The 26,204-nt window shown below is 47.0% G+C and overlaps 1 protein-coding gene across 3 annotated transcripts in view; it reads left to right on the plus strand.

Annotated features, from left to right (window-relative positions):
- The window catches only part of LRRC56 (leucine rich repeat containing 56), a 1,196,120-nt gene that overhangs the window by 281,052 nt on the left and 888,864 nt on the right, over window positions 1–26,204 (plus strand). The window lies entirely within an intron of this gene.

Below are 26,204 nucleotides of genomic sequence, written 5' to 3' on the forward strand. Positions count from 1 at the left end.
CCCGTCTGGTCTGTGTGTACCAGTGTGGGTATCACCCTTTTTAGCCGATTGGCCAATGCCGCTGTCAGTATCTTGGAATCCTGATTTATCAGAGAGATTGGCCTGTAGGACCCGCACTCGAGGGGCGGCTTCCCTGCTTTAAGTATCGGGGCTATTACAGATTCTAACATACTGCTCCGGAGTCGTCCGCACTCGTACGCCTCCTCCAGTGTCTCTAGTAACCTCGGAGCCAAGCTATCTTTGTTTTTTTTATAGAATTCCCCTGGCAACCCGTCGGGCCCCGGGGACTTCCCTGTCGGCGACTGGGCAATAACCTCTGTCAATTCCTCCACAATAAGGGGGGCGTCCAACATCTGGGCCTGCTCCTCTGACAGCCGTGGGAGTTTGATTTCCGCAAATGCATCCTCAAGGTCTCCCTCTTCTGATTCCTGTACTCTGGTATATAGTTCCTCGTAGAATTGCGAGAACACCATATTTATACTCTCCTGGGACCTTTCAATCGCCCCCTGACTATTTCGAATTGCATTTAGCGGTTCTCGCTTGGTCTCCTGTTTGGTCAGCCAGGCGAGAAGTCTACCAGGTTTATCCCCTTCTGCGTGCAGCCTTTGTATGTACTTCCCATAGTCTAACCGCCCTAATCTCTCCCAGGCTGCCATACACTGTTGTCTCAGAGTGGTGAGGTCACCCGTCCCCCCCCTCGCCCTGCCTGTGCTTCCGCTCTCTCTATCTTTCCTTCTATTTCATCCAGTTCAGCCAGGGTTTCTGTCAAGGAGTTCCCCCCCCTTCTCACCTGGGTATGGTGTTTGCGGGTGTCTTCGATCGCTGCCTTCTTGAGAACGCTCCTGGTCTTGAACAGCGCTGCTCGAGTCTTGTCTGGTTCAAGGTTGCGTTTAGTTCCGGGAGTGCGGAGTCCAGAAATCCGGGAGTCTGGGAAAAGCTAGTAATGCTCGGAATCAGGAAGGGGGAAAGGGTCAGGAGCGGGTAATATCACTGGGACAAAGGAAACAATACCGCGAGCTACGAACACACGTCTAGGCTACTCTGCAATAGCATTGAGACACGCGGAGCCGCGGAAGGCGTGGTCTATAAATGGATCACGCCACGTTCAGCGCATGGAGCGAGCAAGAGCTTCAGCGCTGGACGGCCATGTTGGAAGTAGTACGGAATGTAAGCCCCGTTGAGACAAGGACCAGGAGGTCCAAAAGGGGCGTGATCTGAAGTTCATGACAGTTTCTCTCCTAAGGCCTCCCGTTTTCCCAATTGCCGCCCCCCTGATCACCATCTTAAAGGCTTCCCATGTCGTTCCCGTACTGTCTACACTACCCGTGTTGTGCTCGAAGTAGTCGTCTATTGAGGTTTGGATATGGTCTTGGAAATCCCCCTCTAGGACTGCTTCTGCCCTAAGTCTCCACGTGGGTATGGGGGCTTTCCTGTATGTATGTGCCCATGTTGCTTCCAGTGGGGCGTGGTCAGATAGGGCTCGTGCGTGAATGTGTGCCCCAGTGAATTCGCCTAGTGTCTCTTTGCCCATGAATAAATAGTCAATATGGGTAAATGTCCTGTGTGGGGCGCTATAGTGCGTGTATCCCCCCTCACCTCCATGTACCTTCCTCCAGCTCGAGCTGGTCCAGTGTCTAATGCAACTCCCGCGCTGGTGGTGCGGCCCTTTTGTGTTTGTCGTCCGACCGGTCCAGCCTGGGATCCAGTGTGCAGTTCAGATCTCCGGCCCAGATGATCGTGGCGTTCCTGGGGTGCGAGTGGTTTAAAGAAATCTGTTGCATCGTGGTTTGGGGCGTAGGTGTTCACCAGACACACTTCCCGGTTCTCCAGCATTCCGTGTATGATGAGGACCCTGCCTTCGGCGTCCCTCTCCTGTTTGATGAGTTGGAATGGGATACCCGGGGCAATCCAAGTCGCTACCCCTCTCGTGTAGTAAAGTATGTGGAGCTGTATGTCTGGCCGCCCCATGTCTTGGCCATCTTGGCTTGTTTTTCCGCCGTCAGGTGGGTCTCCTGCAGCATTGCGATGTGGACTTTTGCTTTGTTTAGCCATGCGTAGACCCTCAGTTTCTTCACGTAGGTGTTTAGCCCCCTGACGTTCCAAGTCACCACTTTTAGTTCATCTCGGTTCCTGTGTCTTACAGTTTCCTGCGGCCCGCTCGTTCCCATTGGCCTGTTTAGTTTTCCCTTCTTGGCCTGCTGGCCTGGGAGGTCCGTCTATCATCTTCTCCCAATTATTCCCTTGGTAGCTTGCAGGTCCGCCTTCCCTCTTTACTTCCCCTGTCCTGGCGGACCGCCCTGCCATCCGTCTCCGCTTCTCTCCACCTCCGCCCTTTGGTGTTCCACGCCGGATTCCCGCACTTGAGTGCCGCCTCGCTTGCGCCCTTGCGTTGTCTTTGCCGTGTCCGTGACCTCCTTGTTCATTATGTTTGCCTCCTCTCGTGCCTTCTCTTAACAAACTTAACCACAATACTACAACTACTATAAACCAACACCCAGCCTCCCTCCCCCTGCTTGGGCCCCGCCGCATTCCAGGTGCCATCCTTGATCCGTGGGCGCACTCGTCGCGGTGTAGTGCCTTAAAACTGTCACTGCTAACTAGTTGCTACTTGGGGCCCCCTCTGTGGGTCTTGACGGTCCAGTGCCGGAGGCCTCGAGCTCACGGGTTGATCCATTAATTTATTTATGCTTTTGGTTCTCATTCTTGCCGCATCTCGATTCGGCATGTGTCCTCAGTGTTTTGTCCGCACTCTCATTCCCTTCCTCGCCGGGGTGCCTCACGATTCCCCTCGACCCCCTCGATTAGTTGTGGGATCCCCTGCTGGTCCACCCACTCCTGGGCATCTGCCGTGGTCTCAAAGATCTGTGTCCTCCCGTTGTGCAGGATTTTGAGTTTGGACGGGTAAAGTAACATGAATTTCACTCCCACTGCCCGAAGGCGCTCTTTGGTCGGCCAGAACTGGGCCCGCTGTCTTTGCACAAGTGCCGTATAGTCAGGGTAGATGGTTATCCTGGATCCGTTGCGCGTGATCTCCCCGCCTTCCCTTGAGAATGTCAGGATTTTCTCCCTGTCTTTAAAGTTCAAGATCTTCGCTATCATGGGTCTCGGTGGTGCGCCCGGGCGGGGTTTCCTGGTCAGTGCTCTGTGCGCCCTTTCCACCACAAAGCCCTGGGACAGGGTCCCTGCACCTACTTCCTGGATCAGTAAGTTCTCTACATAGTCTGTGGGGTCTCCGCCTTCCACCCCCTCCGGCAGCCCCACAATGCGCCCATTGTTGCGCCTGGCCCGGCCTTCTGCATCTTCGGCCCTGCGTTCTAGTGTTTTAATCCGCTCCAGTGCATCTGACATTTGTGACTGAGAGGTGGTCACATTTACTTTATTGCTGTGCACCTGTTGTTCCACCGTTGTCGCTCTCTCCGCTAGGTTCCTCGTGTCCTGCCTGAGGAGCCCCACATCCACGATCACTGCATCCAGCTTGCCCTCTATTGAGGCCTTTAGCCCCTCTATGGCCTCTAGGATACTGCCCTCCACTTGTTTGAGCTCCCCTTGCGTGGCGTATGATGTGGCCATGTCCGCTGCCGCCGTCCCCGGTTGTGCGTCCTCGCTCTTGCAGGCAAATGTCTCCATGCTTGTTTGCCTCCCTCTGCTGCCTTTCTGTTTCTCAGGCATGCTGATGTTTGTGGCCTTGTGTGTCTGTGCTTGGATGGGGGCGTTGTGCCCCTGGGCGGCCTCCACTTTGTAGTCAGTGTTCTCCCTTCCCTGCGTGGGCCCTGCCGCTCCCCAGCACCTCCCTGGGCCCGGCGCGCAGCAGCTAAAGTCACTCTGTCCGGCTGCAGCCTCGCCGGGGCCAATACGATTTCCTGCCTCCGCTGTCTCATCCTTACCGGGGGCTCCGGTTGCGTCTCCACTGGTTGCTGCTGCCCGCTGCGCCGTCGCGGCCCCAGGCCGGTAGCCCGCTTGCCTTCTGCTGTCGAGGGTCTGTGTCTTCCACCTCCGGGCTGCCGCTGTGTGGGCGCGCTCCGGTACGACGTCTGTGCGCTGGGGGGGCGCCCTGTCGGTACCTCGGGACGCAGGCGCCGTGCTCTTCCCGTGTCTCGGCCCTCCGCTCTCCTCTGCTGCTATCCCCGGTTGCCTGCTCCTCCTGCGCGCGGTGTGGTGGTGTGCGCCTGGTTCCACGTCCCAGTCAGGGAGGGCGGTCAGGTTTGGGGCCTCCCTCGATCTTCCGCGGGTGGTGTGTGGGTATCCGGTGGGCAGCTGTCCGCACCCCCGCGCCCAGCCGTCCGCATGCTCAGCTTCCACTGCCTTTCGGAGCGCTGGCGGGTCCTCAGTGGGCCGCGGCCGCCATTTTGTGTGGTGGCCCCGTGCCTCCGCTTCACCTCGTTTCTGGTCTTTCCGACCTCCGATTTTGTTCGGGGTTTCGCCCGTGCGTGCCCTGGACCCTCCGGGTGCCATTCCTTCGATTTGTTCAGGGTCTCCTGCCGTTTTTCAGCCGTTTATAAGGATCGTGTAGCGGATCACCCGAGAGCTCTCGGTGACTCGCTCACGCTCGCATGGCCGCCAAGCCACGCCCCCTGGTCTTTAACTGTTTAGTGAGTCTTGCGTATGTTATATACTGGCCTCAGTTTATTCCATGGGATTCAATCAAGTCTTGGAATTGCAATATTGTCCCTGTCGGGGCTAGGTCTCCTGTTGTGATCAGTCCCTTGGTCTCCCAGTGGGTCCTGCTTTGTTTGAGATGTTCTGTATTGGTGCCACTCAGAGGTGCCAGTGGTATCTGGGTAGAGTATGGTTCATCTACTTTCAGCATTCTCTTCGTCCTGTTCCATACTTGTCGTCCCAGTTGCAGGAACGTGGGAGGCTGTGTAATTCTATTCTTCTCCAGCCACAATACTTCCATGAGAAAGAATGAAGTCACGGTATCGCTTAGGAGAGCATGTTCTACTGTCTTTGTGTCGGCTAGCCAACTGGCTACATGTTGAAGTTGACCTGCCAGAAAGTATAGTTCAAAGTGCGGAGGTGCTCTCCGGCTTCTGCATAGTCTCTACATAGTGCATCTATGGCTACTCTTTTCCGGCCTTTATCCCATATGAAGCTGCTTAGTGTTGAGTTGAGAACGCTTTTGGTATGAGACGCGGTACGTTTATGAAGTGGTATAGGAGTCTGGGAAGGGATATCATTTTTATCAGTGATATCTGCCCCATTACTGACAGAGGCAGTTTCTCCCAGAATTTTATGGATGCTTCTAGTCCTTTCCTTGCCCTCAACGTGTTGGTTTTGTGGGTGTTTTCTATGCTGTGGCATATGTTTATACCTAAATAACGGAACGTATGCAGGTTCCACTTGAGTTTGAGGCAAGGAAGCTGGCTTTACTGTTTGCCTGCCGAGTTCAGTAGGGGGAACAGACAGGATTTGGTCTTGCTGATGGAAATTCCTGATAGTCGTGCAAAATTGTCAAGTACTTCTAGGTACTCTCCCAGGTTGTCTTCTGGTTGCTCCATGTACAGCAGGATGTCATCGGCGTAGAGGGATATGACATGTGTGGTTGCCTCTCTCATGTAGATCGCTAAGGGTTCCAGCACCAGAATGTACAGGAGTGGCGATAGTGGGCAGCCTTGCTTGGTGCCCCTGCGGATCGGGAACGGGTCTGAGATATGTTTGCCTGTCCAGACTCTTGCTGAAGGCTTCTTATATAGGATACATATCCATCTCATGAAACCTTGTCCTATTCGTAGTGTTCCAGTGCGGCGAACAACCACTCCCATCGCATGGAATTGAATGCCTTGATGGCGTCTAAAGCTGCTACCACGCAGCCTTACGGGCTTTCTCGCGTTCTGTCTCTAATCGCCTGGAGTCTTCTCAGGTTTGACGTTGTGGCTCTTTTCAGGACGTATCCTCTTGGTCTGGATGGACTAGTATGGTGATTGGTCTCTTGAGCCGTTTAGCTAGTACTGATGTAAGGATCTTGGTATCTTGATTCATCAGTGCAATTGGCCGATATGATTCACATAGTCTCTTGTCTTTGCCTGGTTTTAGGATTGGTAGTATTAGAGCTTGTTCCATAAACTCTGGGAGGGCGCCCATTTCGTATGCTTCCTGTAGGACTTGTTATAACTGTGGGGCCAATAGATCGGCGTATTCTTTGTAGAATTCGGGCGGGAGCCCATCGCCACCTGGTGTTTTCACAGTGGGTAGTGAAGTAATGACATCTTGTATCTCTTCTAGGGTAAGGGGGCTGTCCAGCATTTCTTGTTGTTCCGTGGTTAATGTAGGAAGCTGTATATCATCCAGGGTTTCTGTTGTTTCAGACTTGTTGGTTTGTGTGTTATCCTCGTATAATTTGCTGTAGAAATCTCTGAAGGCGTGATTGATCGCTGTTTGATATCGCCATGTGTCCACATTCATCTGCTATCTCTGTTTCTTCCTCCTTGGTGTATGAGCTCCAGACTAGCCAGGATAGGAGTCTGCCTGGTTTATCGCCCTGGCCATGTATTTTTTCTGTGCATTTTGCAAAACTAAAATCGCCTAGTCTTTCCCAAAGTTCTATGCATTTTTGCCAGTGTTATAAGGGTGCGTTCTTTGTCCTCCCCCGGTGTGTCCGACTTCTCCAGTTCTTTGATTTCAGCTTCTACTCTTGATCATTCGGTTCTCCAAGTCTTTTCGGACTTCTCCTGCAGAGGCTATTGCAGCTCTTCGTATGACAACCTTATAAGCCTCCCATACAGTGCGTGTATTCTCCATGCTTCCAGAAATAATTGTTCTGATTGGAGTCTCGGGTCTTCTCTGAAGCTTTCATCTCTTGATGATTCTGCACGTAGTCTGCATGTGGGGATAGGTGCTGGGCAATCTGCGAGGGCCCATTGTATTATCACAGGGGAGTTGTCAGATAGGGTCATGCCTTCGTATGTGGCTTTTACTACGTTCCGTACATGTTCCTGCCCTGTAAATACGTAGTCTATCCTCGTCTATATCTTATGTACACATGAGTAGTATGAATATTCCTGCTTATTCTTGTTTAGCCATCTCCAGGGGCCTCATTACGAGTCCGGTGGTAGCCGTGCCGGAAATACCGGCAGGCTGCCGCCGGACTGGTAATTCCATTCTGCCTCCGTGAATGCCAGACTCACTGGGGCATTACAACCCCGGTGACCCGGTAATTCTTGAGGTGGAATTCTGTTAAGCCCCATTCCCATAGGACTCCATGGGGATGGGGACCATGGAAACACTGGTTCCGTCTATGACAGAGCCGGTGTTTCCATGTCTGCCTGAAGGCGGGTGGTGTTACTTCCACCAGGTCAGACCTGGCGGGAGTGACACCTCCCGCCTGCAGGACTCGGAATCAGCCGGTCCAGAAACAACAGTGGCAGCTGATTTACCGCCACTGTTGTTTCCGGACGGGCTGACTTGTAATGACGCCCCATACCTCTTGGAGTTTTAAATCTCGTGCCATCATTTGTAGAGCTTTGGATGAGGGTGGGGGAGGTTTCTGTGAACAATCTGATCGATCTAGGGCAGGGTTCAGCAAGCAACTGAAGTTTCCTTCCCAAATCCAGTGGGCTCCTCTATACGGTGACCGGATAGGATACAATGAGCGGTAACATTTTGCTGCGTTTTGATTAGGTGCATATGTGTTAATTATGCAGAACTCTTTACTGTTTATGTATTCATATAAGCACCCCTCTTGCGTAATTGGAGTACGCTGAGCCATATCCCTTTCCCCTCCATTTGCTGAGTATATGCGGTTGTCGTTCAGGTGTCAGATGGGTTTCTTGTAGTAGTGCGATTTGAATGGCTTTTCTGCGCAGGTAGGTAATTATTCTCACCCTCTTGACGTAGCTATTGAGGCCACGTACATTCCACGTAAATTATCCGCCATCTGGTGTATGTTATTTCCACTTTGTCTTTATCATTGAGTATCCTCATCTGTCCTCTGCTGTCGATCTTGTTTGGTTACTTCTACGCATCATTCTGTTTGCACACGTGTTACTTATTGTGATGCTGCATTCCTTCTCTTCTACTTGTTTGTTGGTCCGGCACATCTTGGTTCCGCATATGACCTTCCTCAGTATCTATGACCTTTGGGTTGGCTGCAATTCGTGGTTGGTGTTGCTGCCTTGTCTGCAGGCAGTCGGCGCTTGTGACTTTAACTGTTGTACTGTAACATAACATTTAACTTTGTGCCCACTAGCGTAGCTCCATAGAGGCGTCTCCACCATCTTCCCGTTGGGTCTCAGGGAGTCGGTGGCCGAGTATTCAAAGATACTCTTAGTTAATTTCTGGTCTGGTGAGGTTTGTGGCCAGACAGGTCAAGGAGATAGGCGGGTGTGGTAGTCGTTCATTGCTACGGGCCTAGGTAGGTCTCTTAGTCGAGGTTTGGTATTTTAGACGTGGAGATCCTGCTTACATTGTCTATTTTCCACTGCTTTAGCAGTGTCTAGGCCTCGGAATATTCCATCGGCTGGCTCATTTGCTTCGGTTGTTCCTATCTGCTTGTTTCTCCATTAGCTGCCCCAGGTTCTGCTCGTTCATCCAGGCATTTCTCTTCTGGGATTTCAAAGAACAATGACTTTCCTTTTATAGAGTATCTTCAGTTTTGCCGCATAAAGGAGCATGTATTTGATCTGCTGGCATCGGAGTCTCTCTTTGGTAGGTACAAATTGCGCTTACCGTCTTTGAACCTGTATTGTATAGTCTGGATGGGTTGCAGGGCCTCTTTGGATTACCCCACCCAGTCTGGAGAAGGTCGGAATCCTTTCTTTGTCTCGAAAGTTAAGAATTTTCGCAGTGATCGGCCTTAGGGGGGAGGGGGCATTCCCAGGGGAGGTTTCTTTGAGGTCGTGATGGGCTCTCTCAACTGCGAACCCTTGTGACAGGGTTCCTGCTCTGATTTCTTACAGAAGCAGATTCTCAACATATTCTGTAGGGTCCTTTCCCTCCATTCCTTCAGGCAAGCCTAGTATCCTGATGTTGCTTCTGCACGCCCTTCCTTCCGCTTCTTCTGCTCGATCTTGCAGCATTTTGAGTTTAAACGTCAGCTCTTGGACCGTTTCTTTTAATTCCTTCGTTGTGGATGCAGTATCTTCCAGTTTTTGTTCAGTTTCTCCTACTCTGGTGGCGAGATTGCATACGTCTTGGCGCAGTAGACTTGCATCGCATTTTATTACCCCATGTGGGTTTCCATTGAGGTGCACATGGCTGCAATCGCTTCCAGAATCTTATTCTCGTCCACATTTTGGCTGGCATCTGGGTCAGTGGTCCGTGGTAGCTCCTCTTGGGGTGTAGAGTCAATTTTGGTTTAATTTTTCTTCTTATAGCTATCCATTGTTGCTTGTTTAGGTTGCGCCGTTGTTGTTGCTTGTTTCGATTGTGTTGCTGTTTTCTTCCTCCCCTCTGGCATTTAGTCTTTGGGCGTGTTTCCACTTCTGGGGCCTTCCTTTCTTATCGTGGGAGGGCGGTTTCCTATTTTACTCATTCAGGTTGTATCTCTACCGGGGGAGGGGGGATGAGGGATCAGGCTTATTGGCACCCGAGGTATGCAGATGTCTGGCTTTTCTGGTATTGTTGCGCGGCTTTTCTGGCCGCACTACCGTGGGTGCCCTGTCCGGGCGTTACTCTTGGTATATGTTCTTATGCCCTTGTGGTCTGGTTATGAGCTCTTGGCTATCGGGGCAATGTCGTGCCCATCCAGTCTTTTCCCCCATCTCCCTTTCTCGTTTTGTATTGTTCTTGGAGGTTTGCTGGGTATGTGCGCACTTTGGGTCTCTTATATGCCGTAGTTTGCTCTACAAATGGTGGGCTCTTGCTGCTTGTGCAATCTGGAGTTATGCAGCAGTTTGGGGCTTCTAGCGGTTGCCTGGTGGCTCTTATTGGGTTTGTTTGCCTCTGTTTTGGAAATGCTTAATTTCACTGCCACCTATCAAGATTCCTTCTTTTTATGATAAGTGGCAAATTCACTGTCCTTTGAGGGCTTTGGGCTTATGCTCAAGGTGACTTTTGGGTGACTTTTGGGTTTCTAGTGTGCTTGTGTACACTTTCCCCGTGAGTGAGGGAGAGTTGGAGGAGTTCTCGTCGTGTATTTCAGCTCTGCAGAGCCATTTTACGGGATGGCTGTTGAACGCTCGTAGCTTGGATGCTGCGTACAGTACTTGTATACGGTACGTGTATACGGGCATGTGCCCAAGCTCTGGATGGAGGTCTGCTGGTTGAAGGTGCGCACTGTCACACGGGGAGTCGGGTCTATTGCAGCACCGTTCGCCACTGTTGACTGCTGCACAGTGTCTATTGTGCGTGGTTTCAATCTTGATTTTGCCTGCGGAGCTGCTGCGCTCTTACCGCCTGGCTCTGCTCCGGGTGCTATTTCAAATCGCGTGTGGGCCCCCGGCCGAATGCCGGGCTGATCCTCTGAGGCTGCAGTCGTCGGTTGGCGATCAGTTTACAGTCTTCATCATTTGGATCCCGTTGACACCATATTGGCAGCTCCTCCTCGCTTTCGCCGCGGTCCGTTCCGCGGGGCAATCTTCTTGTTTGCGGGCTGAATTTCACTCTGCATGTACCTCTCAGTCAGCTGGGCATCTATAGATTAGTTTTCCGTGTAAATTGTTTATTCTGCTATGCACAGGATCTAATATTTCCGCATCGGGCAGGAGAGCTCACTAGAGTCACGCCTGCTCTACATGCCAGCTGGCCACGCCCCCATAAACAAAACTTAAAATCTTAATCACATCTTGTAGTAGGAGAAAGAGGTTTAAGTTGTGGTCTTGGGAAAACACTGTGATTGCCCGAGCCTCCTGTATGACTTACCTCGGCTATACGATATTTGCCGCTCCTGGCTTCAGTAATGGGAGACATATGTTAAACCAAAAGGCGACCATGCTGCTTTCTCAGGCCTTGGTGCTAAACTGAAAATGTGGGTCATTTTCTATTGTGCCAGTTCTGAAATGTTACATTGGTAAAGTGGTCTCCAAACTAATCTATGGGCAAGAATAATTTTTTGGTGTAGCTCTGAAATCGTTAGATCTATGGGAAGAAAAGATATGGAGAAGAATTCTAGGGGTACCAAACTGGTTTCCGGTAGCCGCAATAAGGTATGAACTGGGCTTTACTTCGATATGTGTGCGGGTGGAATGGAGTCTCTTGAGCCTGTTTAGGAAACTACTTCTGCCTATTCACGATTCTTTATATGTGAACCTGCAGGAGTCTATGAACTCGACTTCTGTTGGGAATTGCACAAACTTCAGAGTGATTTAGAAATCATTTTGAGGGAATTTTACATGAAATAAGCATGAATACAGACCCCTTAATTCTAAATCCGATTAAGGTGAAGAATCAACTATTTGACCATGATTGGCTTGAGACGCATGGGAAACGATTGGGTTATTCATCCATGTTGCATCTTCAACATGAACATAAAAAGAGGGGTGAAACTACATCATACCTTATTAAATTTCCTGATAGACACTACTGAAAAATATTTTAAAGTTCAGATGGACCTTATTGCTAACTAATGATATTCTCTTACGCCATGGTATCATCACTCCCGACGAAGCAGGGTGTCGCTTCTGTGCTCTTAAGGGTAGTGTTGAATCTTTTTGTAATGGTTTAAACGAAAAAAGGTCTTATTACTTGATTAAACTGTTTCCTGATAATTAATGGGTTCAAGAAATGCACATTTGGCACAGATGCCTACGCGGCAGCACTACCTCTGATACTTTAGCAGTTGCAGCCTTTTTGAAATCCCTAAAATAATGTGAAAGAAAGCTCACCCGGACAGGTAACATGTAGTTTGTGGCAATTCTGCTCTACCTTTCTTGAGGATGTGCCATCTTGGTGTGACATAAATGATTTTATTTTGTTTTCATGATAATTTTAGTTTTCTTATTTTTCCTTTTCAGCTATGCTAATGTAGAGTGTTTTTTTTTCTTCATTAGTTTTTCAGTTTATTTAATCTTGGATTGCTTTGACAATCGTGTTTTGCGAATGTTCAAACATGAGTTTTATGAATTTTCCTTGTTTCTGTCTAAAGCAAGTGTTTTAATTCTTTGTATGATTGTATGATTTTGTTCTGGGCATAGTTTGTATGTATTCTGTATTTTGTATTTTATGTTATCTGCCTGCTGAATCTTTGTGTTTTAATCTTCCTGTTTGATGAATTTTGTTTGTTCTGTACGCTATACTTGTTTGTTACGCACAATTTTGTAAAGGTTATTTAAACCAGATACAATAAAAAAAAAAATACGAAAACCTAAATGTTCGTTTAGGGACTTCCAAGTACCAGAATTTCCTAGGTACTGGGACGAGGAAGAGGGCTAAAGAGGCACAATGTGACAGGATTGCTCAGTTCATTATTGTAGCTCACCCACACCTGAGGGTGACTGAGAGGCTTAAAAGGTGCTCCGATTGGATGAGGCGCAAGCGAAGGCAGGGTTACCAGAGAGGTTTGCTGCATTGTGAAGAGCCAGAGCAGCAGACGTCCTATGGAACATGAGGGGAACAGAGGCGCATGTCGAGACCGGTGTGTGAAGCCGGAGTGCTCTGTCCCTGCACTCAGGCAGCAGGCGTGCGAGTGAGAGGTACTTGCAAAGTAGTAGAACGAGTGCAGCGTTCCACTCGCGTGTGAATAAAGGGAATTCACACTCTGATGTTGAAAACCAAACATTTGTAAAACGAAAGCAACACTCGCAGAAGAGTAAAAAGTCGTTCCGAAGCTATTGGTGCATATCTAGCTCGGGAAATACAGCTAAAACATAATGAACAAAAGCCAAATTACTGTACTCCTGAAAGTGGGAGTTTCTGGAAAACCCAACCAATGGTGGGGGTAACTTTAATAGGAGTTAATGTCAGTAAGCATTGTCCAAGCCAAGAGAGGCTGAAAATGAGATTCAATCTGGCCAATATTACAAACCGCAGAAGGGGGCTAATGCAAGGGATGTAAACTCTGGAACTAAGTGGCCATATTATATACAACATCTGGTACATGTTGGGGATACCCACAGTATGGTAAAATGAGGGGAGAGGTAAAAGGAGACCCTATTTATGTGCCTATACATCCCAAGCACAGGAAGTACCTGAGGTTCGCCATTGGCAGTTTGTTTCGGGTTCTGCCTTTCAGTCTCATTTCTGCCCGATGGTCTTCACCAAGTTGATGGCACTGGTGGCAGCAAATCTAAGGAGGCGAGGCATTCACATCTTTCTCTACCTAGACGATTGGCTGATCAGAGCTCTTTCTCCCGAACAAGCTCTGGAACATCTCAGCAGCAACTGCCACTCTCCACAAACTGGACTTCTCTCTCATCTTCAAGAAATCTCCAGTGATAGCATCCTAAAAGTTGTAATTCATTGGAGAGGTCCTGGACTCTGCCTCAGGGATGACTTTGCCTCCTGAGTTGATGGCTGAACAAATTTCGCAGATGATGGAAAAGTTTCAGAATGCCTAACATCTGCCAGTGATTTTTTGAGGTTGCTGTGCCTCATGGCATCCTGCATTTTCCTGGTGCCAGAAGCCCGCCTAAGGATGAGGTCCTTCCAGTGGGCCTTGCAATCCCAATGATTGCAATTCTCCGTCAGGATGGCAGACCCTCTTCAGGCCCTAAGCAAGGTTACTCAGGACCTCCTCTGGTGGGCGTGCAAGGAGAATGTGATGATAGGGGATCCTTTTTGGCAACCATGGCTGGAGATAACGGTAGTCACACATTCTTCCCTCACGGGATGATGAGCCCACATGAATTATCTCACAATCAGCAGTCATTGGTCTCCATCAAAATCCAGACTCTACATAAACCTTCTAGAGCTGAGGGTAATCAGACTGGCGCTGATTACCTCAACAAAAAAAGAGGTTTAGGGTCACTACCATTGTGCAGGGAGGCAATGCAGCTCTGGTTTTGGGCTCTAAAACACAGAATTTCCCTATTGGCTGTTCATCTAGCCGGAGAGGAGAACATGACGGCGGACGCTTTGAGCAGGCAGAGCATGATCTCCCACGAGTGGGAGTCAGCTCAGGAATTCCTTCTAGAGATCTTCAGCATTTGGGGAACACCAAGTGTGGATCTGTTCAGGTCCAGTATCAACAGGAAATGCAATCTGTTCTGCTCGAGGGAATTTCCTCAGAGAGGAGCTATGGGGGATGCGCTCATGTGGACTGGGCATGTCCACTCCTGTACGCATTTGTACCAGTTCCTATCATTCCTCATGTCATCAGGAGGTTGAGGAAGTTTGGGAAGTCAGTGATCATGATTGCTACCGATGGGGCCAGTAGGACGTGGTACCCTGACCACCTGGATATGTCCATCTGGCTTCCACTTTGTCGTCCTCGGAGCAGACCTGCTTTGACAAGAGGGGGGCCGTCTTCTCCACCCAGAAATCAAAACCCTGAATCTTCATGCCTGGTTTTTGAGAGTTTAAGATGCAAAGACTGGGTTCTCTCGGAAGACGTTCTGAAGGTGTTGCTTTCGGCTAGGAGGCCAGCAACAAAAGCTCTTTACTGCTGCCTTTGGAACAGGATTTGCACCTGGCGTAGAGCTAAAGATGTTGATCCTTTCACTTGTGACACTCGTACTGTATTGTTTTTTCTAATACACTTAGCCCACCAGGGCCTACAGCCGTCTATGGCCAAGGGTTACCTGGCAAGGCACACCAGAACAAGGCTCTTATTTTATGTTTCCCATTGTTATTCAGTTCCTCAATGGACTAACTAATATCTTTCCACCAGTCCCTTTTTATAGTGCCGGCTTGGGGCCTTAATGTTTTACATTGTTTTACATTTCCTAATGGGAGCTCCTTTTGAGCCTCTTCTTTCCTGTCCGCTTAGATTATTGACTCTACAGCCAATTTTTCTGGTCACTATCTCATCTGCATGCAAAGTGAGTGAGCTTCAGGCATTGTCATGCAAACCTCCCTTCACTGTATTTTCAAAGTAGAAGGGTGTTTTGAGGGTGCGCCCCTCCTTCCTTCCCAGGGTGGTGTAGGAGTTTCACCTGGCATAAAAGATAGTTTTACTGACTTTTTACCCACCTCCTCATCCTTCTAAGGATGAAGAGGTTACATTGTTTAGTTCCTAAAAGAGCTCTAACTTTTACATAAGCAGACTAGCTAACACTGGGGAAGATAACCAACCTTGTGTTGCTTATACTGGAGATGAATTAGGTCAGGCTGTGACCAATGTGAAGGCATCATGAAGCAAGACACAGACAACAGATTCAAAGTTCAAACAAAGTAACAACTTAAAATGTCAGGATGGTTGAAGGCTAACTTGCCCTAAGTTAAGGTGGGATTCCCTAACTGAGCAAAACTAAGGAAAGTCTGAGTCAAAGAGTAAAACTTAAGTCTATGTCCAAAACCTATCCTTGCCCTCACAACTAAAGCTAAATAATGTTTTGGGATGTCAATAATGAAAGAAATGGTGATCAACATAAATTTCTGAGCTTCTTCCAGCTCTTAGCTTCCCTTTCCGCTCCCCTTACCCAAGTTCAAGAATGTTCCACAAAAATCTCACGATTACCTTTCCCCAGTTCAAGGCAAAACCGTTACTCACAATTCTCGGGTTTCACTTCCCCAAGTTCAATGTAACACAGCTCACACAAAAGAGTGGGTCTTGAAGCTCTGTTCTCTAGACAGTATTTGCAGTTCCTCAAATCCCAGGGTTCCCTTCCCCAAGATTTCAATGTAGCACTTGCCCTGGTTTCAACCTTTCAATGTTCAGCATAAAATAGGTCCACTTGACGCTCCTTTTGGTTTGCTCCACCAGTTCACTCACAGTGCTCCTTGGTTTATTTTTAGGAATTTCATCACTTAGGGCTCACTGGTCTAGACGCAGTTGTCAGACCTCGTAGTCCACCCATCACAGGTCGTGCAACTAGGAACCATTTTTGCCTCTATATGCCATTTTACACCTTTCTAATTTCTCCTGGTTAACTTTGTCACCGCATATAAGTTCCCTACTTTGTCACTGCATATATGTTCTCTTTACGATGGTCTTTTCCCTGTCCCACCTTTCTGTGGTATTCTTTCACGCTTGTGCTCTTTTCAGTAAGTAACTTGCAAATGGGCACTTTTGTTTAACTTTTCCCATAAAGTGTTATTCTGTTCCGTATGCAATAAACTTACTTTATCTCAGTTTCAAGGTTTTCATTTATTTTGGTGTTTGGTAAGTGTGAATCAACTGTGTTTCAAAGTTTCATTCAATACAGCGCTCAATAAACATATTTGAACTTTGTTTTCAAAGTTTCAATGAGTTTGGTATTCCATAAATGTAATTCAACCTTGTTTCAAAGTTGCATTCAGTTCAGTATTCAATAACTATGTGCGACACTTAATTGCTTAAGTGTAGCCCGCTAGGAGAGCCCCGGTGCTGGGTTTGTTTGTTTGTTTGTTTATTCATTTGTTATGCGCACCAGACCCGTAGGTAAAAGGGCGCAGCAGAATGAAAATGCAAGGCTTACATAGTTACAAACACAAGTTACAAAATTAGCATAAATACAGAATTTTACAGAAGGTCAAAGTATACACATATATACAGCGGTATCAATATATACAGAAGGGAAAACCCTTTATTGATGCAAGAGAGGAGCCAAGCAGTGTGCAAGGGTGTACACATACACAAATCACCTTCGTGTAGGTTGGGCCCTAGTGGCAGACATAGTCTTACATGTCACAGCAAGGGGTCTGTAGCAATATGTTTTATAACATTTTTTCTGAAATGACAGAGCTCTCGGGTCGTGAGGCAGTGAGTTCCAACATTTGGCGGCCTTTACAGGGAAGCTATTACCACCAATGGTTGTAAGTTTGTATTTGGGTATGGTCAGACAATTAGCATTGCCCGTTCTAGTAGGTCTATGAGTGATTCTTCTCTGGAGTTTGGCAATCAGATACGTGGGTGCCATGTTGTTGAGGGCTTTGTGTGTCAGAGATAACAACTTCAGCTGTATTTTGTTATCTGTGGATAACCATTTATAGTGTCATCTAAGGGGGGAAATGTGGATTCTTTTGTCTATGCCTAAGGCTGCTCTTAAGGCATTATTTCGTAGGGTTTGGAGCTCGTGAATAGTAGTTTTATTAGCACCACTGTAGAGAGCATTGCAGTAGTCCATTCTGGAAAGTATTAAAGCTCTAGCCAGGATCAAGCAGCTCTCGTCAGAGAGGAATGGCTTTCCCGCTCTAAGAAGATTACACGTGTAGGCCGTGGAGGAGGTCAGTGATTTGATCTGTTTATTGAAAGGCAGTGTAGAATATGGGTAGAAGCCAAGGGTTTTTACCTCTTTGGAGACTTTAATGGTATTCGCATCAATGTTGAAAGGGGAGAATTCCTGCCCTAGTTTTTTGATATTAGCTTGTGAACCCAGAATTATCAACTCAGTCTTATCATCGTTCAAGCAAATGCCGTGGATGGCCATCCATGCTTGGATGATAAGATATACTTTGTTCACCAACCCCGTGCCTTTACTGTGATCCCCAGAAAGCGGGAGGAGAACCTGGGTGCCATCTGCGTAGTTAGTGTAGGTGACAGCCATATTGTCCAGATCATCAAACAGAGGTTTGGTGAAGATGTTGTAGAGAGTTGGTGAGACGCAGGATCCTTGAGGGACCCCGCAGAGAATGGGGGTAGGGTCAGCCGCTGCTGAGGGAGAGAAGACTCTCATTGTTCTCTCGCTAAGGAAGGACCTAATCCATTTAATAGCTTCCGGGGAGAAGTGGGCAGCAGAGTCAATGTGTTGGCAGAGGACATTGTGGTTGACCAGATCAAACGCAGCTGAAAGATCAAGAAGGAGCAGAAGTACTGATTGGGTGACTTCCCCAACACCCACCAGTCCTCTCGTTCCTCTCCGGTGGCTCAGCCTCTTCTCCTCGTTCTTGTAGACCGCTGGGCCAGCTTCTGTCAGCCCCGCTCGCATTCCGGATGCCATCCTCCACACGCCAGCGGCCCTGCTGCTTTGGGTTGTCCCAGACGGCGTCCTTTCTTCTGTTTCGTTCGCAGCTCAAGCTGCTTTCTTTCCCATACAGAGGCTCCCACACCTGTGGTAGCTTCCCAGTCCAGCTGGTCTCTTGGATCTCAGCCGGCGTCTTGGCTTTCCCTCAGGTTACACCACAGCTGCCTTCTTGCGACATAGATCCCCTACTGGTCTCCGCCACCCAGGACTCCCTGTTGCTCTCTCTGCAGCAATTTTGCTCCCCATTATACACCTGCAACTCCTTGACAGGTTGCAGTTGTGGATTTTCAATTGGGCTTACCTGACCACAATTAAAAGGAAATGCCTGACCTACAAAGCACTCCACAGGCATCTTCTTCATCCCAGTAGTAGGGTGGTGAAATGAGGCGTTAGTGTTCATCACTCCTTGTCGTCTCTTCCTTGTCCCAGTGCTAGAGTGGTGAAATGAGGGGTTGGTATTCATCAGTCATCTCTTCCTCGTCCCATTACTGTCAGAGGTAAGAGGGGAGAGGTCTTACAATAGCCTATGAAGATCGGGGGAGGGTTAGGTTCATCTTCAGTAGGGAAAGGGGGATATCCTGTCTCGCCTGCGGGCACCACACCCCACTCCAAGTTACGAGTTGGGGGCAGATCTTTCTTCGGCTGGTGCCTCCCTCTGGAACAGCCTCCCTGCCTCTCTGAAACTTGAGCAGAACCATCTCTGGTTCTGGAAGCACCTCAAGACAGTCTCCTATGCTTCTGCCTTCTCTCTTCCTCTCACTTGCTGATCTGATCTCCTGTCTGATCCACACACTGGTCACATGGCCACCATCTGAACTCGGGCCCAGGTCCCTGCCTGTCGAGCTGCATACCCGCACTGCCTCTTGGAACCCCCTGCAATTGTGGTCTGTTTCTCTAACCCCACAGTCCCCTCTCCTACACTCATTAGACACTTGTTGTCTGCACTTCTGTGCACCAGCGCTTGCCACCCGTTGGCTGCACTACTTGTTGTTTCCATTTTTCTTTTGTCCTGCACTTCTCCATCAGCCACTAAGTCCCCCGGCATTTCTCCCCTCCCAGCTCCCTTGCGCGATCAGAATGTCACTAGGCCTAGTAAGATCGTTGTTTTTTGTCCTCCCTCTGTTTCCCCTCCCTTGCCTTGTCGCGCCTTGAAACACTTGTGTATAGGCGCGTTATAAATGTCATATCTTATCTTATCATATCAATCCTCAAGGACCCACCACCCAACCCAGGTGATCCTCTCCACTTCTAGGGTCAGGATTCAAGAGCAATGGTCTTTCCTTGGCCACCTAAGATGAGGATCCATAGGGAGTAGGAGTGAGAATACCCTCAGGTTTCTCACACCAAGCAGACTTTGTGGATGGATTATTCTGTGTATTTCAGAATGCTATTTCTTGGCTGGGAAAGATGTCTCTGATAAAGGGCACATTCTGCCAGGGGGTTGCAACTACTTCAGCCTTACAAAGAGGTGTACCATTGCAGGATATATGCAATGCCGCAACCTGGTCTTCGTTCCACACCTTCTCAAAGCATTACTCTCTAGTTTCCTTGTCGGGTCAGGATGCTAAATTTGGAAAAGCTGTTCTTCACAGCATTAACCAATGACAACATTTTTAAGTTTCACCTTCCTTTACAAACTGCTATGGGACTCAAAGATGAGGACTCCGTGAGAGGACACAATCGATCAGAAGAACAAATGACTTACCGCTAGTAATGTTCTTTCTGATGGATGTTCCTCCCACAGAATCCTCATCGCCCTCCCAGCCTGCCCCTCTGACTGTGGGTGAATATAGCAGTATTAGTCCTCCCTCTCTTTTAACACCTAGGGTTTTTGAATACTGAGGGCGGCTGTGCAAGAAAAGGAGAACAATGTAAACTGAGGCAACGGGCGCGGTGCGTGCTATTTATACCAACATCGGCATCACTTTCGAGTGCACGGATGGCACCTGCCGAGAAATCACACACAGCGCCCTCTGCTGTCAAAAAAGTTTCCAAAGCTATCAGTTTATCAAAGTTAGGAATCCGTGGGAGGAACATCCATCAGAAAGAGCATTACCTGGGGTAAGTCATTTGTTAATTCTTATGCCGATGACACGCAGCTCTATCTGCAGGTTAATGGTTCTGCTGTCTCTTCTCCGGACATTATTCAAAGCACTTTGAGGCCATACAAATGGGAAAAGGTGCTATATAAATACTACAATGCAATACAAGATAACACAATACAAAAGAGATTGCAAGATGGATTACCTTAAACAAATTAGTTCTTAACCAAACTAAAACTGAAATGATGTTATTGGGTCCAAACCGAATCTCTAACTTTGTTACTACTAGTGCTCCTTCTCCCCCTCTATTTGGCTTACCTACCAGCTATGCCCCGAAAGGGAGAAGCTTAGGGTGTTATTGGCAGTCCAACTTGGGCTGTGAATATCAATTTAGAACAATCCCTTTACTACACTCTTCGACTTTTGCGAACGGTCCTTCCATACCTGATTCTACCAAATAAATCACTAGTAGTAGGATCACTAGTGAACCCCAAAATAGACTATGTTAATGCCCGTTTTGTGGCAATACCGAAATGCAAGCTACAACAATTACAAGTTGCACAAAATGCAGCAGTCTGGCTGGTTTTTGGTATACCCAAACGCACTCCTCTATCTGACCTCCGATGTCCTATAAATTGGTTAGCAGCAGAGCAAAGGATCATGTTTAAAATGTTTGCTAAGTCTATATATGTTTAAATGGACTAGCCCCCTCTTATCTAGCTGACAGGATCTTTATATCATCCACCTAGGTCTATCAAATTAGAAGATCGGAAACAAATTACTGTGCCGCAGTCTCAATTTGTTGGTAGGGGTGACGGACGATTTTCCATGTCCATATGATTGTTATCATATGCCACACTTAGATGGAATTTCAGAAATGTGATTGTTCGCATATCCCACACTTAGATGGAATTTCTCAAGTTTAGACTGAGCCAAATCTAGAAGGAAATTTGATTGTTAGCATATGCCACACTTAGATGGAATTCTCAAGCTTAGCCTGCGTCGCATCTCGATAAAAATATGATTGTTGGCATATGCCACACTTAGATGGAATTTCAGAAATGTGAATGTTAGCATATGCCACACTTAGATGGAATTCTCAAGTTAGTATGCTTCGGATCTAGACAGAAATGTGATTATTAGCATATGCCACACTCAGATGGAATTTCTCAAGTTTAGTCTGCGTCAAATCTAGACGGAGATGTGACTGTTAGCATATGTGATTCTTAGCATGCACCACACTTAGAATTCTGAACCTAGCTTGCGTTGCATCTAGATGGAAATGTGACTGTTAGCTTGTGCCACACTAGTATGGAAATCTGAACTTTAGCTCACGTCGCATCTAGATAGAAATGTGATTCTCAGCATGCACCACACTTAGAATTATGAACCTAACTTGCGTTGCATCTAGACAGAAACGTGACTGTTAGCATGTGCCATAATAGTATGGAATTCTGAACTTTAGCTTGCACGGCATCTAGATAGAAATGTGACTGTTAGCATGTATCGCACCTAGATGGAATCCAACAATTGCAAGGACAGCAATGCCAACTAACCAACCAACTAACAATTCCATCCCTCTGCATACACCTCTCAAACTATAACCAAACACAACCACAAGCCTAAAACGCAGCAATCCGCACAAACATCACAACAATGCAGCAACAAAACAAACCACACACAGACTTGCACAACAGCACACGACGACTACGGACCATAAAACACCCCAAGCCCAGCCAACGGACCCACCAGGCTGAGGCTGCCAACATCACATCACTGCTCTCTTGCACTTTTCCAGCTTATTCCCACTAACCCACCCCCTTGCTTTCCCTTTTTCAGAGCCGCCAGAGCGCCAGGGGACCACTTCGGTGGTGATAGTGCGCGGTACAAATGTCCTTTAACATAAACATTAACATGTCTGGCCTTTGATTATAGAACTCCTTGCTTGTCAAACAGAAACAAAGCCTCACTACTCCTTTTTCAGGAACCGCTCAAATCGTACCTGTTCCAATAACTGTGTCATAGTGATTCTCTTTTAAACAACATTAACTGTATTAATAAGATCTGTGCCTAAATGCAGGTTCCTTCCAGGTGCACGTTATAAATAATTCAAACATCAGTGAGATCCTGCTTGCCCTTTCTCCTAGGGAGTATATCACGTAGTGGCTTCACCTTCCTAGTCCCAAAGGCAGTGGCCCCCTCTTGGGGAGAAGGGACCAATTCCCTGGATTTGTCACACTCCCTTCTGACCCATTCCATTGCATGTTGTAAGTGACACACTCTGTAGTATGAGTCAGCCTGGAACTAAAACTTGGATGCATGTGATTTCTTAAAAAATATTTCTCCTAATGGAGATTTCACCGAATCCATTTCCCAGAAAAAACGAAATCTACTTTTAACTTTCTACTTTTTATTAATAATGCTGTGGGAGACACCCCACAGCCCCTCTCACCCCTCTCTAACCTAACTTATACCCTTACCCCACACCCCACCTATTATGTATTACACCTATACCATTTCCCCTACCATTTTCAATGAAATAAATTCCGTGAAATCTCATTAGGTTAAATGGCATCGAAGAAATCTACGGTAACGCTAAAGATTACTCTAGTGAAAGTCTCAACCCGCTTTTATCATGATATCATTTCGGGGCATCAGTCTCACTCTTGGGTTCTTACCCCACCCCACCTAATGGCTTTAGCAGACTTGTATACATTTCTTCGAAGTGTTTAAGTGGTATCAAAGTAGGAAGGTATTGGTAAATCTAAAATAAGCAGGGCAGTAGAATCTTTTTTGAGGAAGACACTTTTTCCACTAATCAAATAGGGAAAAATACATCTGGATTTATTTTTTCTTTCTTGTCGTATACATTGTATTGCAGGATATCTTTGGTTGAGTGATAGATCATAATCCCGAAATATTTGAACTTAAAGGGGGCCATATAATATGGGGATCCAAATTGTGTCTTGCTTTCTCTTTCGTCAAAGGACACCTAAAGTTAGATAAGTGGAGATGTGGAATAGACCAATCAAATATAGCTTTCCTTGTGCGGCTGTAGACATACTGCCCCATAGTGGGCTGTGATTTTAGCAATTATTGAAAGGAATCTTGACCATCCATTGCAATACACACCAATGGTGATTTTATTACATGATCTTTCTGACATTAAATCAGTAGCGACCCATCAAGTCAGATTGGTATTGATTTCCCTTTTGGGGCAAAACTGTACACTACGGTTATAGGGCATGTCATTGGTTCCCAAATGTGAAGACTGGTTCGTGGAAATATCAAAAATGGCTGCATATGAAAGATAAATCGATAGACCTCATGATGAGGAATTAACTTTTCGGGGAATATGGGGGAAGTTAATAAACTGAGTAAAATATGCACTCTGTAGATAGCTCATACTAGAGGACACAAATCTGGTATTACTGTTTTTGCGCTTAGATACCTACTTGGCCAAAACATATCATCTATTGAAAAGACTCCCTCTTGCCTGCAAAGGTTGATTATTTTAGTATGTTCATTGTTCTTGCTATGTTTGGTTTATCACTCTTCATTCTTGCTTTTGAATGAATGAAATAATCCAGACCCAAGAATTTGAATTGGTATTTCAAAACCAATTACACAACCATAGTTACTGATTGGACCTATTATCTGCATTTTGGTTTTGTTCTATATATTTTTCCAAGAGTTCTACTTTCAGCCATCACATGACATGTAAGATTAAATTTTCTTTATTTCAGTATCAAGCGTAACATATCACTAATAATATGAACATGAGGTTATTAATCCAATTGTGAAATGAGAATGGATGAACAAATCTTATTCTCTCATTTTGTGCCATAATACACTTACATTTGTTATGGTTCTTAAAATGAGAATGAAGACAAAATACATTTTTTTTAGGGACTATGGGCCAGTTCAATTCTCCCAATTATAAAAACACTGAGTTAAAGCCATGAATTTCAGCATATAGGATTAGAGCCCATTTACATAATTATTTACATTTCCTATTGTTGCCTGTTTAGTCTTCTGACTTCAGGAAAACCTCATATTTTCTTGCTTTTTACCTTCTTATTAGTGTCTCATTGGAGCAAGAATGGTCAGATGAGGAAGGACATGTGGATCAGGATGTCAACTTGGTACCCAGTTTTAAGCGGTTTCTAGGCTTTTCTGTTGATATAATTGTCAGGGGGTTTTGGCAGTGATCCCACTTCCCCAGTTGCAAAATAGACCATAAATTGGCTCACCTCAAGGGTGTGAGGCCTCTGTCACTGACGCTTCCTCGGCCCAGGATCTGGCGGGTTCGATGGCGCCTGTACTGCTCCATCAGTCAGGTCCCAGACTTCATTTCCCAAGGTTCTGCACAGAAAGGTACGGCAATGCGTCCACTGTCATCCGGTTCCTACACAAATTCAACAGCGTGGCGCATTTAGCAATGCACTCGGAATCCACCCCTGCTTCTTAACTTCCTTATGTGAAAGTAGTGTTTTGTGTTTTTCTGTTCTGGCTTCTTGGACCTGCATTCTTCTGGACTGTTACCCGGATATCCCTTGTTTCGTTGCCTTGGATTTGCCTTTTGACCTGGATTTGTTTATATGGACCGCTGTGGATCGCCCCTTATTTTCGTTGCCTTGGAAGTGTATCCTCTATTTGGACTTGGTTGCATGGACCTCTGTGGAACTGTCTTGGATTGTTGATTTTGGACTTGGTTTTGGTTTGGTGATCTGCCTCTCTATCGGTCATCGCCTGGATTCGGTGGACCTCTGGCTCTCCTGTTAGCATGGACTCAACTTCCTCCTGTGATCTGGTCTCCCCCTTTCTGCTGGCCTTCGTTTCATGCAAGACCTTCCTAGTAGCCAAAATCAGCAGGGTGTACCCCCGACCCCACACCACACACACGTACACAGGAACTCAGAAGGGACTGGGTAGGGAGGAGATGGAAGGGGTACCCCTGGCCTTATTAATTTGGGATTTTGTTGTCTTACAGCCCTGTTGGAGAGAGCCATGCAGCGTTTCCCGTCCTTAACTTGCATCTCACTACCTACCCGAAGGGGTTACTGATCTGTGAGTGGCATAGTGGGCAAAAAGATACAGCTTCCGACTGAGTAAGAGACCTTGTTGAACTCGGGTCAATAAAGGGTGACAAAGGGACATATTGCAACAAAGGCGACAATGTCACGGTTTCCCCCCAAGGAAAGAAGCCATGGTCCAGGAGGAAGCATGAACACTAGGAACAAAGCTCAGACTTATTTTTTTATTTACCCCACCGGGTGGAAATGAAACTATGGTTTTTAGGTATCTGTTAATATTATCCCCACCAATAATATCGCCATATATATGGTCGTGGGCTAAGGCCATAGGCAATATTATTTGTGAGGATAATTTATGGGGTTATTGAGACCGGGGGTTGCTGGGGTGTCCCCCAAAGGTTCCATGGCTTAATATCAGCACACAAACATGGCGACATTTTTGTATGCAGGGATATTAACACATGGAAACCTGTTTTCATGGAACTGAGTCGTGCATTTATTTGAAAAGCTCAAGGAAGCTTTTGTTGGCGAAGATGTGAAATTCCTGACCCAAGGCAGTCTTTCCTGGAGGATGTAACGTTAGGCTCTGATGTACGGCTTGTATTTCACAAGTGATGGGATGAATGTAGATGAGTCCCCTGACCCACCAGAGCTTGGGTCTGGTATACCATAGAAGTTCCCCTAGAATGACGCACATCCCTCTACAGTAACTGAGTCTTCTGGGGTAGATGACCTTCTATTTGACTCAGTTAACTTGGTCCATACAAAGGCGTTCAGTTGTACCCACTCTTCACATCTGGAAGACAGACTAGGATATCTAAGACAGGCTGTAGGCAAAATACCCCAACGCAGAGATTTAAAGCAAGGTGAAGTCCAAACTTGAACTAGGTGAGAAAAGTGTGACATTCCTGGGGGAAAGCAATCAAGGATCAAAACCACATCTGAGCTTGGCGTTGTGCCAAGACATGTTGCTAGACATTTCCGGTCCTGTGGCGAAGATCCTGGATCTGGCGGAGAGGCCAATACAAACTAGTGCACAGGTGAACCTGATAATGCTAGCAGTCCAGACCATCTGTATTGTAAGAAGCAAAGGTGTGTTCATGAAATTGGGAATCAAATTGGGTGAGTTGACAATCTCTGAGACAGGCCAGTTGGCACATTCGTTCCTGTTGGTGATACCTTCAGTAAAGAAATAGGCAAGTTTCTAAGTA

This window comes from Ambystoma mexicanum, chromosome 11 (assembly GCF_040938575.1).
Source record: "Ambystoma mexicanum isolate Mex_15411 chromosome 11, UKY_AmexF1_1, whole genome shotgun sequence".
NCBI lineage: Eukaryota > Metazoa > Chordata > Amphibia > Caudata > Ambystomatidae > Ambystoma > Ambystoma mexicanum.